The sequence below is a fragment of the Manis javanica genome, chromosome 6 (genome assembly GCF_040802235.1).
Source record: "Manis javanica isolate MJ-LG chromosome 6, MJ_LKY, whole genome shotgun sequence".
Classification (NCBI taxonomy): domain Eukaryota; kingdom Metazoa; phylum Chordata; class Mammalia; order Pholidota; family Manidae; genus Manis; species Manis javanica.
The window spans coordinates 16,621,257-16,633,572 of record NC_133161.1 but is presented as its reverse complement, the minus strand read 5'-3'; the positions used below and the strand labels follow the sequence as shown (position 1 = coordinate 16,633,572).

General features: G+C 47.6%; 1 long non-coding RNA gene across 1 annotated transcript in view; it reads left to right on the top strand.

Moving 5' to 3' along the window:
• Positions 1-1,201: 1,201 nt before the first annotated feature.
• Positions 1,202-12,316, top strand: part of LOC140849845 (uncharacterized) — a 75,982-nt gene continuing 64,867 nt past the window's right edge. The window contains exon 1 of the long non-coding RNA XR_012132088.1: positions 1,202-1,321. This is a non-coding gene — a long non-coding RNA (uncharacterized lncRNA). The remainder of the gene's footprint in view (positions 1,322-12,316) is intronic.

The window sequence follows — 12,316 nt, the reverse complement described above, 5'->3', positions numbered from 1 at the left end:
TTCTGCTTAGACCCAGAGGTGGCTGGGCTGGGAACCCAGGAGAAATAGGCAGGGAGGAGTTGGGGTTTCCTGATCCCAGCAGGCTTTGGGAAGAGAGACTAGTTATGCGGGGAATTTCCTGCTTTGCAATCCTTAATGCCAATAACCACAGGCTCACAAATTCACTTTTTGGCCACTCTTGGTGAGTTTTCAAAAAAAATACCTCAGAAGCTCTTTCAGGTTTGTCCTTAAAACCCAAACTCAGTCTAAGATTGCTTCATTTTTTATTTAAATTTTAGTCAATAACTGACAACTAGTTGATTGTCATCGGCCATCAAAATGAAAGAAACTCTCTTTTTTTTCTTTTCCTCAATTTAGAAATGTCAGGAGAAAGAATCTGTTCTTGAAAGAAGAAGAGGTGGATTGGAGGATGGGGAGAGGTTAGAAAAATACGCTGGGTTTTAGATGGCTTTGTCAGAGCGGGTGCTGCCGGGGGCTGGGACGGGCTGTCAGGAGCTGATTAGAATCATACATGCGTCATCATTTTAAGAAAAGGGTGGGCCCAGCTTAGGGAAAGGAACACGGGTCAAGTGACAGACTAGCCCCACCCCTGCCTGTGTGAGGATGGGAGATGTGATCACAAGGATTCCCGCGGACGGCTGCATTCCCTGTCTTGGAAAAGCAAAGTGGGTGGCAAGTGGGAGGGGATGTGTCTTGATTTGAAGGGGTTGGAAAACAGGAGGTCAGTGGGTACAGATGAGGTATTCCTGGAGTACGGCAGGGTGATTTTGAGAGACAAACACTATACCTAAAGAGGGGATAGGAATCTGAACGGTTCTAGTAAAGGCTACTTTTAGTTTTAATATTTATACCTGGTCATCCTCTTCCCTACTTTTGTGAACCCATCAAGAGTGGAGATCAGTAGAGAGATGGCACTCATTAGGAAGAGGAGAGGTGTGGAAGAAAGGAGGCATCCGGGCTGATAGGAGGGGTGAGAGGGAATAGGACTGAGTTTGTGTCACCCCTCACCCACTGCCCGGCCGGTGGGGTGCTCCGCCTGGGGTTATGGCGAGGCTGGGGAGGCTTCACTGGCTGGCGCCCAGGCTGGGTGTCGGAGAACGTGGTAATAATTCAGGCCACTGGGAGTCCAATCTTTGTGGTTCAATAAATATTTGTTGAATACATCTTAAGGGAAAGTGTTTTTTCTTTTTTAATGTGTATCATCCAAATGATGGTTCCCAATCTTTCCTCTGCATGCCCAGGAGCCGTATAAATCCCATCCTGTGGGTGAGTGGACGCCTGACTTCATGATGGACTTTGTGCATATAGTTAGACTTACAAGGTATAGTATGAACTTGTTAGTGCTTGGATGAGGCAAAACACAAATCAGAGAGAATAAGAAGGAATGTTAGGAATTCATGTAAGGGTTTGTAACCTCCTTCTGATGAAGTGCTTTGGAGATCTGGTTAGTAGTCCCACTGTGGGCCTTACTCTCTCTCACTAATCTCAAAGGAGGAAACACTGTTGTTTTCGTGGAGTGCAAAAGAATTGGCTGAAGGAGATACATTTACTTACATCTCACCATTTCTGCCAGCCTCTCTCAGGTTGCTTCCAGTGGGTAGAAAAAGAGAGCATCTTTCCGTTGAGAATAGATGTTGGCTGGTGAAGAGAATAGATGTGTTTCTTAAACAAGATCTCTAGTCTTTGTTGGTGAACTCAGTGGTGCAGGACTCACATCTCTGTTTATGAGGAAGCAACCACTCTCTGCTCTAGAACTCGGAAAACATCGTCATGAGCTCTGTGCCCCCAGGGGCTTGAGAGCAGCTTTCACAGAGGGCTTTGAGTTAGCAGATCTCATGGCGGCAAAGACCTTGGAGGTCATCTACTACCTCTTTCTCTCTCATCATGCTGTGACCTATGGAGAGTGACTTCCTTCAAAGTTCATTTGAACTAAAATAGGAAGATGAAACTAATTACAAAGAAAATCAAATGAGCATAATAGTCTCAAACTGAAAAAATTGCAAATATCCATCAATAGGAGAATGGATAAAATGTGGCACGTTCATGCAGTGGAATACTATCCAACAATAAAAAAGAACAAATTACCGACACATCATGGATGAACCTAAAAAACATCAAATTGAGCAAAAGAACATGAGTTAATATATAGTTGAAGAATAGGCAGAACTATATTACAGTGATAGAAGTAAAAAAAAGTGGTTACATCTTGGGGTGAGGGTGACTACTGACTGGAACAGGGCATGAGGGAAACTTCTGGAGTGGTGGGAATGTTTTATATTTTTATCTAGGTGCATGCTGCATGGGTGTGTGAGTGTGTGTGTGTGTGTGTGTGTGTGTGTGTGTGTGTGTGTATACATGTGCATCTGTATATATTTCATTGAGCTGTATACTTAAGGTTAGCACATTTCACTAAATGTAAATTATAGCAGAAAAAAAAGCCAACACCCAAACCCAAATAGTGGATGTATACACAATGGGAAATAAGTGGTTAATTGACTTAGAAACATTTATTGTTGGTAAGCCCAATGAAGCAAATCTAATAGTAAACAACATTAATACGAGTCCCCTTGCTTAGCAGTTGAAGTAATTTGGGCATGTTACTTTATGTCTCTGGATCTTAGTTTTTCTTCTATTTAAAAAAAAGAGGGTTCATTTGTTTATTGCACACAGATTCTGCCACGTCAAATGGCACTCAGTGGTCAGGCCATGGTGAGGACACAGACTCCAGCGACAGGCCTTGATGCTGTTCTGCCAGTACAGTAACACAGAAAGGAACATAGCTGCCGATGCCAGCCCTGCCCTGTCTCCTTTTCCAGCCTTCCCGGTCGGCCAGCCCTGCAGCAGCGTAGAAAGGCCTCTCAGGCCCGGACGGGAGCTTCCCTCCCTCCTCGGTGGGAAGGGCCTTGCTTCCCTGTGCTCCAGAGCTGCTCTTGTCCTCCTGCCCACTGGCCCTGAAAGGCTGTTTCTGTTCGGTGAATGAGTTTGAAGCCAGGGAGAGAGAGAGAAAGAACAAATGAGAGAGGGTCTGGGGGCACTTGACTGACACCCAGCCCTGGTGCCTGAAATATATAGCAGAGGATCCCAGCCTAGCTTCCCCTTGGGGAGACAAATGACAAAGGCCCTCCTCCAGGCAGTTCTAAAGACACCTAAGACATACTAATCCATCCCGAGCCCACTACCCGGGCCCCGGAGCTGGTCCTGAGCAGGGGCTCTCCCACCCTTTCATGCCCCAGAGTCCCCAGAAGGGCAAAGAGCGGAGTGTATGGTTTGGACCTAATCACTGGGTCGTAGGGTATCCTATTACCCATCTGGGCAGATTTCCATCTTGCTTCATTTACTCAGCCCTTTCCTCCTGACCCAGGAAGGCAGACGCGTTAAGTGCCTCTCATTTGCTGATGGGAAAACTTAGGCTGTAAAGATGGAGGCCTCCTCACTGGAGGTCTTTGGGTAGAGGTCACACTCATCTTCCCTGATTAAGACTCAGGATAAACACAGGAAACCAGTTTCTCTCCTTGACTTGGAGTGGAGTAAACAGTCCTTGGCCAAGGCATTCTCCTAATAGGAGCAGGATTCAGTGGCAGAACAAATATTGGCCCAGGGAAACCATAGATTCTCAGACAGGAAGGGATTTGGAGATGGGAGACTCCAACTCTGTTTTGTAGATGAGGAAATTTAAGCCAAGGGGCAAAGTAACTTGTTTAGGGTAAGACTGAATGACAGGACCAGGAAAAGAACTCAGGTGGCTGTGTGGACCCATTCCTGAGCCAACCAGATGCAAACGACACCTTCAGGTTTGTCCATATAGAACAGGGCTTTTCGGTCTTGGTGCTGTCCACATTTAGGGCTGGGTAATTCTTTGTTGTGAGGCCCTGGCTCTTCCACTCAGTAGATGCCAGTAGCACCCCTTACCCTAGTTGTGACAACCCAGAATGCCTCCAGACATTGCAAAATGTCTTCTGAGGACAAAACCGCCCACAGCTGAGAGCCCCTGCAGCAGAGCCAGGTCTTTCAGCTCAGCGCGTGAAGCTGCATCGTGATGCACTGATTTGTAGATCTGTCTCATGCCTCAATCCGTGAATTCTTTGAGGTCACAAACAGGGTCTAATTCACCTTTATGTCTCCTGTGTCCTGCATAGTACCTGTCATGTGAGAAAGACGTAATTAAAAAAAAATGGTTTTCAGTGAATGAATGAGTGAATGAATGAAATAACTTCCTTGGGAGACCCTGAAATGCAAACTTTCATACACTGAATATTTAATATCATATTGGAGGAGAGGCAGGAGAATGACCTGCATGACCTTCTGTCTATCTGAGTGACGTGGGGGCCTTGCCTTCATCTGCTTTGTCCCCCTGCTGTCACAGCCCCACAGGGGCATCTTCCCCTAGAGCTCCTTTTCTCAGTGAAGCTCCAGACTTGATGATGCGGCTTCTTTTCATTCCAACCAAACAGTGCAAGTAGGTACTATACTGAAGAGAATTTTTTTGCTGGGGATAAAGCCAGCATTCCGGAATGTTAAACTCTGAGATTCTCATAGTTTAAAAAGCCCCGAAATACTGCAATTAGCAGCCATGGGAGCCGTGAGAGGATATTTGTTACAGAATCAGACAGTTTTGGTGTTAGGAAAGTCAAAAGTAAAATATTAAAATGTCTACCACAAAGTCCTATCATATTGTTTTATCTTAATCCCAAAATTTTCACCAAAATTTGGGTAGGTAACTAAACCCTTCTGTGTCCATTTTCCAAACAATATATTTGTAAGGAAAAAAAAAAAAAGGGCTTTTAGAAGACTATGTACAAAGTTACAAAGTCTTGAAATTCACTGAAACTTCATGTTTATGGGTTTACTTGGGGTAGAAAAAAATGGAAGAGACTGAGAGAAAATACAAGCTGCTGGTTAGATTGATCTTACAGGGGAATTAATTTTTTTAAAAATGGACTTTTCCAAGGACTTTATGAACAAATTGATTTCCACAGAAATAGTGAAAGAGAACCCAGTTAAAACAGAAGTCAGGACCAAAAAGGGAATAAAGGCACGGCAGGGAGGGAAGAATGGGGAGTATTGGGTTAATATCACTTTCAAAGTGAGTTTTACAAAGCCGCTGGTGTGTACCAGGGACTCCGTCATGAAGCCCTCACGCCTGGCCCTCTGGTGTCAGAATTCATGGGACTGCTCTTCGGCCTAAATTTGGGTGGGTAGCTATCAGGGGTAATAATGGCCATTGATATTACTGGCTCTTTGCTCTTGGGGAAGGACGGGATAAACCAGGACCCATGGGACAACCCGAGGCCTGGGGTCCTCACACAGGCCCACATTTGGGGCGGGAGGAGATGTTAGGAAGGTGGAAAAGCGTCCGTGTTTCAGGGAGAGTTGGGAAACGCTTTGCCGCTGGGACTGCCAGGGAGAGAAGGAGCTGGGCAGGAGCGGGGCCCCCGGGTGCCCTGGGATGGGAGCAGGTCCCCGCAGCGCCGCAGGAAGGGACCCTGGATTTACAGCCAGCCAGAGGTGGACAGACCCACGGAATTTTGAGCAGGAAAGGTTTTAGGCGTCTGGTCTAAACCTCACAGTTTTCAGATGGGGTCTGGGGAGATTAATGTAGGCAAGCCGGCCCCACTCTCATCAATCCCACTGTCTTCTCTGGAGGAGAGGTCCTGGGTTTCTCTGAGCGCATAGAACATATTTATTGGATTTTTAGGTGTTTGGCATGACCATCAGCAAGTCTGAAGCAGCCAGGTGTGAAGCATCTCCCAGGAGATTTATTTCTGACACTGTTCAATGCTGAACACGGATCTGCATCATTTATATGCCTCAGGCGTGTAGCCCTGCAAGTCCTCAGCAGCAGCCACGGGATTCCGTTGCGCTTCAGGTCATCCGTCCAGTAGTGTGTGGTGGCCAGAGCTGACTTTGGGGGGGACGGTACAGGAGATGGGGATGGGGAGGGCGAGGTGACGTGATCGGGTGCCAGATTTAGCACATAAAGATACAGGACACGCAGTTAAATCTAAATTTTCAATGAAGAGTGAATGATGTATTTGTAGTATAGGTATGTCCCAGTATTACACGGGATGTACTTACATGCTTAAAAATTATTTGTCATTCATCCAAAATTCAGATTTAACTAGGCATTTTAAAATCTGGCACTCCTTTCTTGAGGCTCTTGCTGAAAAGAGAGCTGAATTCTTGGTAACAAGCTAGGGGTGCTGGGCTACCCCTATTTCAAATGGATGATGGCTGCCGGAGTCCTGTTAGACCTTCTCTCATCCACCTGGAGTTTCTAGAAGAGACAGGAAATCCTAATGCCTCGAAGTCCAGACAGCAAAGGAAGGAGAGAGAAGCTTCCGTAGGTCATTGCTAAACCGGATTGCTTTCTCCACCTCTCTTTTGTCTTGCTGCAGTAAGAGGAACAACACCCTCTTTAAGGATGTGAGGGCAGGAGGAAATGTGGCTGGAGAAAGCTGGCACACACCACAGCAAGTGTCCTGGGGAGATAATGGCTCTGAACCTGCTGAAGTAAATGGTCTACTTTACTCTTGAATAATGATCAATGGGCAACTTTGTCCTCTCTTCCCAGAGGCTGGATGGGGAGATTCTGATTGCAAGGGAAAAGCAGTGACCCAGGGCTGACCATACTGGCCAGGGGCGGGTGGGGAGAGGGACCTGCCCGGCAGCCCCCCATATGGTGATCCAGCCCTTTGCTGCAAAGTGTTTCCTCACTGCCTGTCACAATGTCCAAAGCTCTGCCCAAAGCCTTTAGGTTAATGATCTTCTCCTTAAAAAAAAAAAAAGCCCATCTACCTGAGAAACATATTAAGCCATTATCCCTTTAGAATGAATTAGTTCTTTAGAGTCTGTCTAACTCAGCATTTGGCTGAGAGCAGGGTTTAGGGGTTATTGGATCTTAGGACAGGTAATTCTTGTGGGGGCTGAGTAATAGATTGACCCACAAAGAGAGAATATGGAGAAAGCCCAGACATTAAAGGGTCTCGCAGTTCAGGAGAACAGGGGGCGGGGATTGGGGAGCAAGAAGAGTGGGGACAGAGGAGGTGGGGGGTGAAGCTGCCTGTCTTACTCACTGCCATCTCTGTTGGGGCTCCAATGAGTGGAAGTACCCCCAGCCTTCTGGGTAAATTTGGGTTGGGCTTTGCTGAGCACAGGGCATCTGAGTCCCTGTCCTGCTCTGCGTGAGTTAGAGCCAGTCAGTTGTGCTCAGTTCTCTTACCCCCTACTCCTGAAGGCCAGGAGTCCAGTGAGGGCCCAGGAGGAAGGCTCTGCACGGCTGTGGCTGAGAGGAATGCACTTGGCTGCAGGGGCGAGAAAACCCCTATCCACCGGCTTGAACCTTCAGGGTTCTTTTCACGTAAGACAAGCAGTGCAGAAGCGGCAGGACAGGCTGACTCGGTGCTGGAGTGTGTTGTCTGGTAGGGAAAGCATCTACCGTCCCACAGTAGAGGAGGGCAACGGGTAAGGGCTTGGAACCAGTGTTAAGTAAGCGGCAGTGCCCCAGAAGGAAATGGCTGGAATACTCCAGCAGCCCTGGCATCCTGTGGCTGCCTCTTTGCCACCTGACGAAAAGCCCACCATTCGAATGTTTTGGCTGCCATTCATCTTGATGAGTAGTTGAGTGTTTCATTCATTCCCCATAGCCATCTGCCCCTGTCTAGGTGCCCCCTGGGGCCTCCCCTCTGTTGGGAGGGTCCCAAGAACACAGCCGCGTCCAGTTTGGTGCTGGGATCTCGGTGGGCTCTCTGGCACAGGGTGACCTTTTCCTGAGCCCTCCACTCAAAATGCTGTACAGGAGAGCGGTGGTCAGAACGTCCTCTCCCCCAGACAGGATTCTCACTCTCCAGTCAATGCTGTTTATTCCTGAAAACTAAAACCTGAGAAAAGCTGGTGTGTGGCCTGAAGGTCAGAAAGCATGGACGAGCTGGAGCCATCTATGCAGCTTCCCACTGAGATTGAATTGGGCTGTCCTCTCCCCCTAGAAGACCTGTAAGTCCTGGAGGTTTCCCTCCACTTGGTCTTGGCCAGATGACTGCATATTTCTAATTCAGGTAACAGCAGAATTTGGAGTGTTGTCAAAGTTGCAAAGTTCTGTCTTTGGATGGATGGATCATGGCATATATGGGGTTTAGGGGTCATAGCCGGTACCTTGACTTGAGCCGCCTCTCCTAGAAATGTGTTTTCCAGGTTTCAAAGAATAAATAGTGTGTAGTGTCCCCTCCATGCACCAAAAGCTGCCTGATTTAGTGACAGAGCTTTGGAATCAGGAGGCAAGCCATGGTTTCTTACCTTTTCTAGCTGAAAGTACTTGAACTCTCTCAGAGATTGTTTTCTCCTCTGTGAGTCAGAGATAAAAACCCCGGATTGCCTCTCTCAGGGAGCTTAGGGATATGAATGCATATTTTAAGTGCTGAGCTATTATACGGCTATAAGTATAGTTTGCTGATAATGATTACAAGTGTGGATTGAGAGTGTTGATTTCATAAAAAAGGGGCAGTCCCTATTGTTGGTGACTCTGACCCTGTTGTCCCTGTCTGTGACAGTGATTTATAAAGCAGAGCCTTGAACATAGTAGGTTCTAATCAGAGTCACAGTGACATAGTCCAAATGAATGAGCAGTGAAGGCTGTCTCATCTCTGCTTAAGCTCACCCCAGGGCTTGGGACACCCTGGTCCAGCAGGCTGCTCGAAGGGATTGTCCACTGGGAGACATCACACATCTCCAAATGTGCCCTGAGCAGTAAGGCTAAGTCCCATTAAATACTCCCCTTCTGCCCCAGAGGAATGGAGAGCCCGCTCTGTGGTGGCCACCTGTGTTTGTTCTAGCTCTCATCTTCCCCCGAACTCCTCTTCACTGCTAGAAAGGATCTCCTCGTTTTCTGGCTAAAGGAAAAAAAACCCGCTAGCATAAAAAATCATTGGCTGTCTCTAATTGAATAAAGGCAACGGTTCAGGTGATTCAGGTAAAAACCTTGGTGGATTCAGGCATCCTGTGCATTCATATAGGGGATGCATATAGAAAAAAAACAATGGCTAATATTTGTTGAATAGTTACTGTGCGCCAAACACATTATGTGCATTCATAAATACATATTCCTGCATTGAATTCTCACAATGCCCCTCTAGAGTAAGTGCTATTATCACACTCACTTTGCAGACGAGCACAGTGGAGTTCAGGGGGATCAAGGACCGTGCCCATATGGCTAGGAAGTGGCACGGCGGGAACTTAAACCCAGCTGTCTGATTCCAAAGCCCACACAATTATTTTAACCACTGTGCAATTATTTACTTTTTGCCTTGTTTTTCTCTCCAATTTGTAATTTCCAGTCAAGGTAAGGGAAAACGTATCCCATTTGCCCTCTACCTACGCAAGCCTCCTTTTTCCATGGTGAGGGTCTGCCACACTGGAGGAGAAAGGGATTTGGTGTTGAGCTCTGGCTCAGGCAGGCTTTGAGGCTGTAAGTGGTCTGGTATCCTTTCTGGCAGCAATTATTCCCCCCTGGCACTAAGGTGCTGCAGGTGTCCCTGGCAGTCATTGGGAGGCCGAGCTGAAAGGGTCAGGGACAAGGTGTCTGCCACCACCGGGCACTCTCTGAAGTCGACGGGGGTCCTGCCTCACCATGGTGGCACTGCCCTGCCAGCGTCAACCCACAGGCAATCAGGGGCAGGGCTGAAGTCTCTCTTCCCATTTTCTCCTTCTTTGAAATAGGCACAATGGTGGGCTGCCAAGTGACAGAGGGTGAGAACTTGTATTTTGCCAATTGTTTTAAAAAGCTCAGAATTAACCCTATGCCTCCTTACTCTGCAAGCCTTGCAGGAGAGCTGCTGGTTGCTCCTTGTCTTTCTTAAATCAGTGCTGGAGTCACATCTGCAGGCAGTCCTCCCTGGAGACCGGGGCGGGGTTAGGGCGCCCGGCCTTTGCGCATTTGGCTGTTAGTGTTATGGGCGCATTGATGCTGTTAGGCATTTATTACCACTTTGCTTATCAGTCTCCCACCCACAGATCGGGTGCTCCCTGAGGGTAGGACTACATTTCCTGGCACATAGAAGATACTTACTTATGTTTGTTGGTCTGAGCCATTAAGCTGAATTGAAGAAAAGACAGATAAACATTCCAAAGGATGTTGGGTTTTGGGTTTTCTTATTTTTTTTTGGCTTTTTACTCTTTTGTTTGTTTTTAATACCTGATGCTTCCACCTCTTAATACCAGAGCTGTCCTTCCGTATTTGTAGACATTGTTGGAAGCTTCCCTGCCTCGTTGAGATCTCTGGGTCATGACTTAGTGTTCCAGGGAATTCCAGGGGAAAAGAATCACTGGCTTCTGCCAACCCTAATGTCCGCTGTTCTGATAAAGGATCCCAGCTGTGACAAGGAGATTATGTACTTGAAACTAACAAGCGAAGCTAATTACTGCGGTAGATTGGGGCAGGGACAGAGTGTACCAGAGCAGGCTGCTGGCAAATGTTTCCAGTCCTGCAGCTCAGCAACGCGGCCCGTAAGCCCACTCGGGGTGCCAGTGCCTTCTGGTCATCGAATTCCCTGCTCAGTAGCAAGGAGACTTTGAGATCAAGATGTGGGGCTCCGTTGTCTAATAGGAGCCAAGAATGAATTTCTGTGGCTTGTTCTTTTTCTCCCTGGTTCCAATTTCTGTAAAATACATAGTAAAACAATTAAAGCCTGACTTTTCTGAGGATGTGGGATTTTGGATCCACCCATCAATTCAACAACTTCCTTCCCCACAACTCCTACATGGATCCTCGCCTCTAGAGTAGGAGACCTATTCTTGTCCTTTGCCCTCAAATGGCTGGTTCCCCTGGTGAGGCTTGTCTGTCCCGTTCTCTGCCTGGAGCTCACCTGCTGGGAAAACTGCTGCTGACCCCACCTGACGAGGTGCAGGCCTTTACTTGGCATTTTGAGCTGTGCTTGTACCACATGCCAATCCCATTATAATGAGCTGTGTGGAACTTCCAAATTCTTTCCTGTTGGTGGAATTTTGTTAAAATCAGACCCAACAGAAGGTAATAGTGGTACAGGGTGAGAATTAAATATAGGAATTAAGTTAAATAACATTAAGTGCTTAGGGTAGTCTTGGTACAATTTACATACATTTTTAGACATTTAATTTCAAGTCCACATTTTTAAAGTGTATATTTTGATGCCCCAGTCCTGTCCTCTCTACTAAGGGGGAAAAAAAAACTAATAACCCTGCATGAGCTGTGGTCTCTGCTGACAAGAGGTTTGCATTTTCGTGGGGAATGACACAACACACATGTGTGACGAGCTAGCAGCAGTCTCCATGTGGTGCATAGGTGACAGGGAGAGAACTGGCGCAGAGAGCAGGCAGGAGGAGCCTCACTGGAACTTAAAATGAGGCAAGGATGGCCATGGGTGAGGTTACATGGAAAAGGTGTAATGGGGAAAGATGGTCTGAAAGCGTGGGTACTGTTTTGCCAGAGACTATTGGAGGAGGTGCCCTAAGCATGTGGAAGGCAGGGTGGGGGCCCAGAGACGGTTACCATAGCAACAAAGGTGAGCGGACTCTGCTGCAGAGGGGTGATGGCATGGGGGCTGGATCATTGCAGAAACTGTCAGGTGTCCAAGTAATAAGGACCTCATGAAAGGGGTGGTAGAGAATGAGCATTTCAAAATCTGTACCACGAAAACATTGGTTTTCCTTGGAATTCTAGAGTGAGAAGGAGGACCGAGCTGAAGTTAGAAGCAGGCAGAGAAAGAGAGTCTCTATGTGTGAGGGGGTGGGGCTGAGGTGTGCCTTGGAAAGTGGCAGGCTCTGCGGAGGCCCTGGTAGAGAGAAGGGGTGAAAATGAAGAGGCCTAGGGTAGGCCAACTCTCTGATTTGTATATAAGAATTCGGAGTACTGTCAGAGGCCTCCAGAACCTGCAAAGTGCTGTGATCACACAGAAGGTTCCTGAGCCTCCTTTTCAGTGTCCTGGAAGGTCACTGTCTTTACCTTTCCTGGATAACTTTCTGGGAAAGTGCCAGCAAACAGAGTTGGGCATCTAATTGGTCAGCTGTAGCATCCTGCCCGCGTGCAGTTGTTTCCAGAAGCTGATCTTCAGCAGTCCGTGTGTCTACCTCTCCAAGGCCCGCGACGGTTTCTGGGTGGGGATTGCATTCTTGCTAGTCTGACTTCACTCCCCCCTCCACTTCCTTCCACAGGGCCTGCAATGGAGAGGCTCCCTCCAGCCCCGTGGGGGCAGGAGCCCAGTTTAGGGGGAGCTCAGAGATTCCCACCTGAATGCTAAGGCTCCCACAGAGATGCCATGACATGGTGCAGGCCCGTGGACATCGACCACAG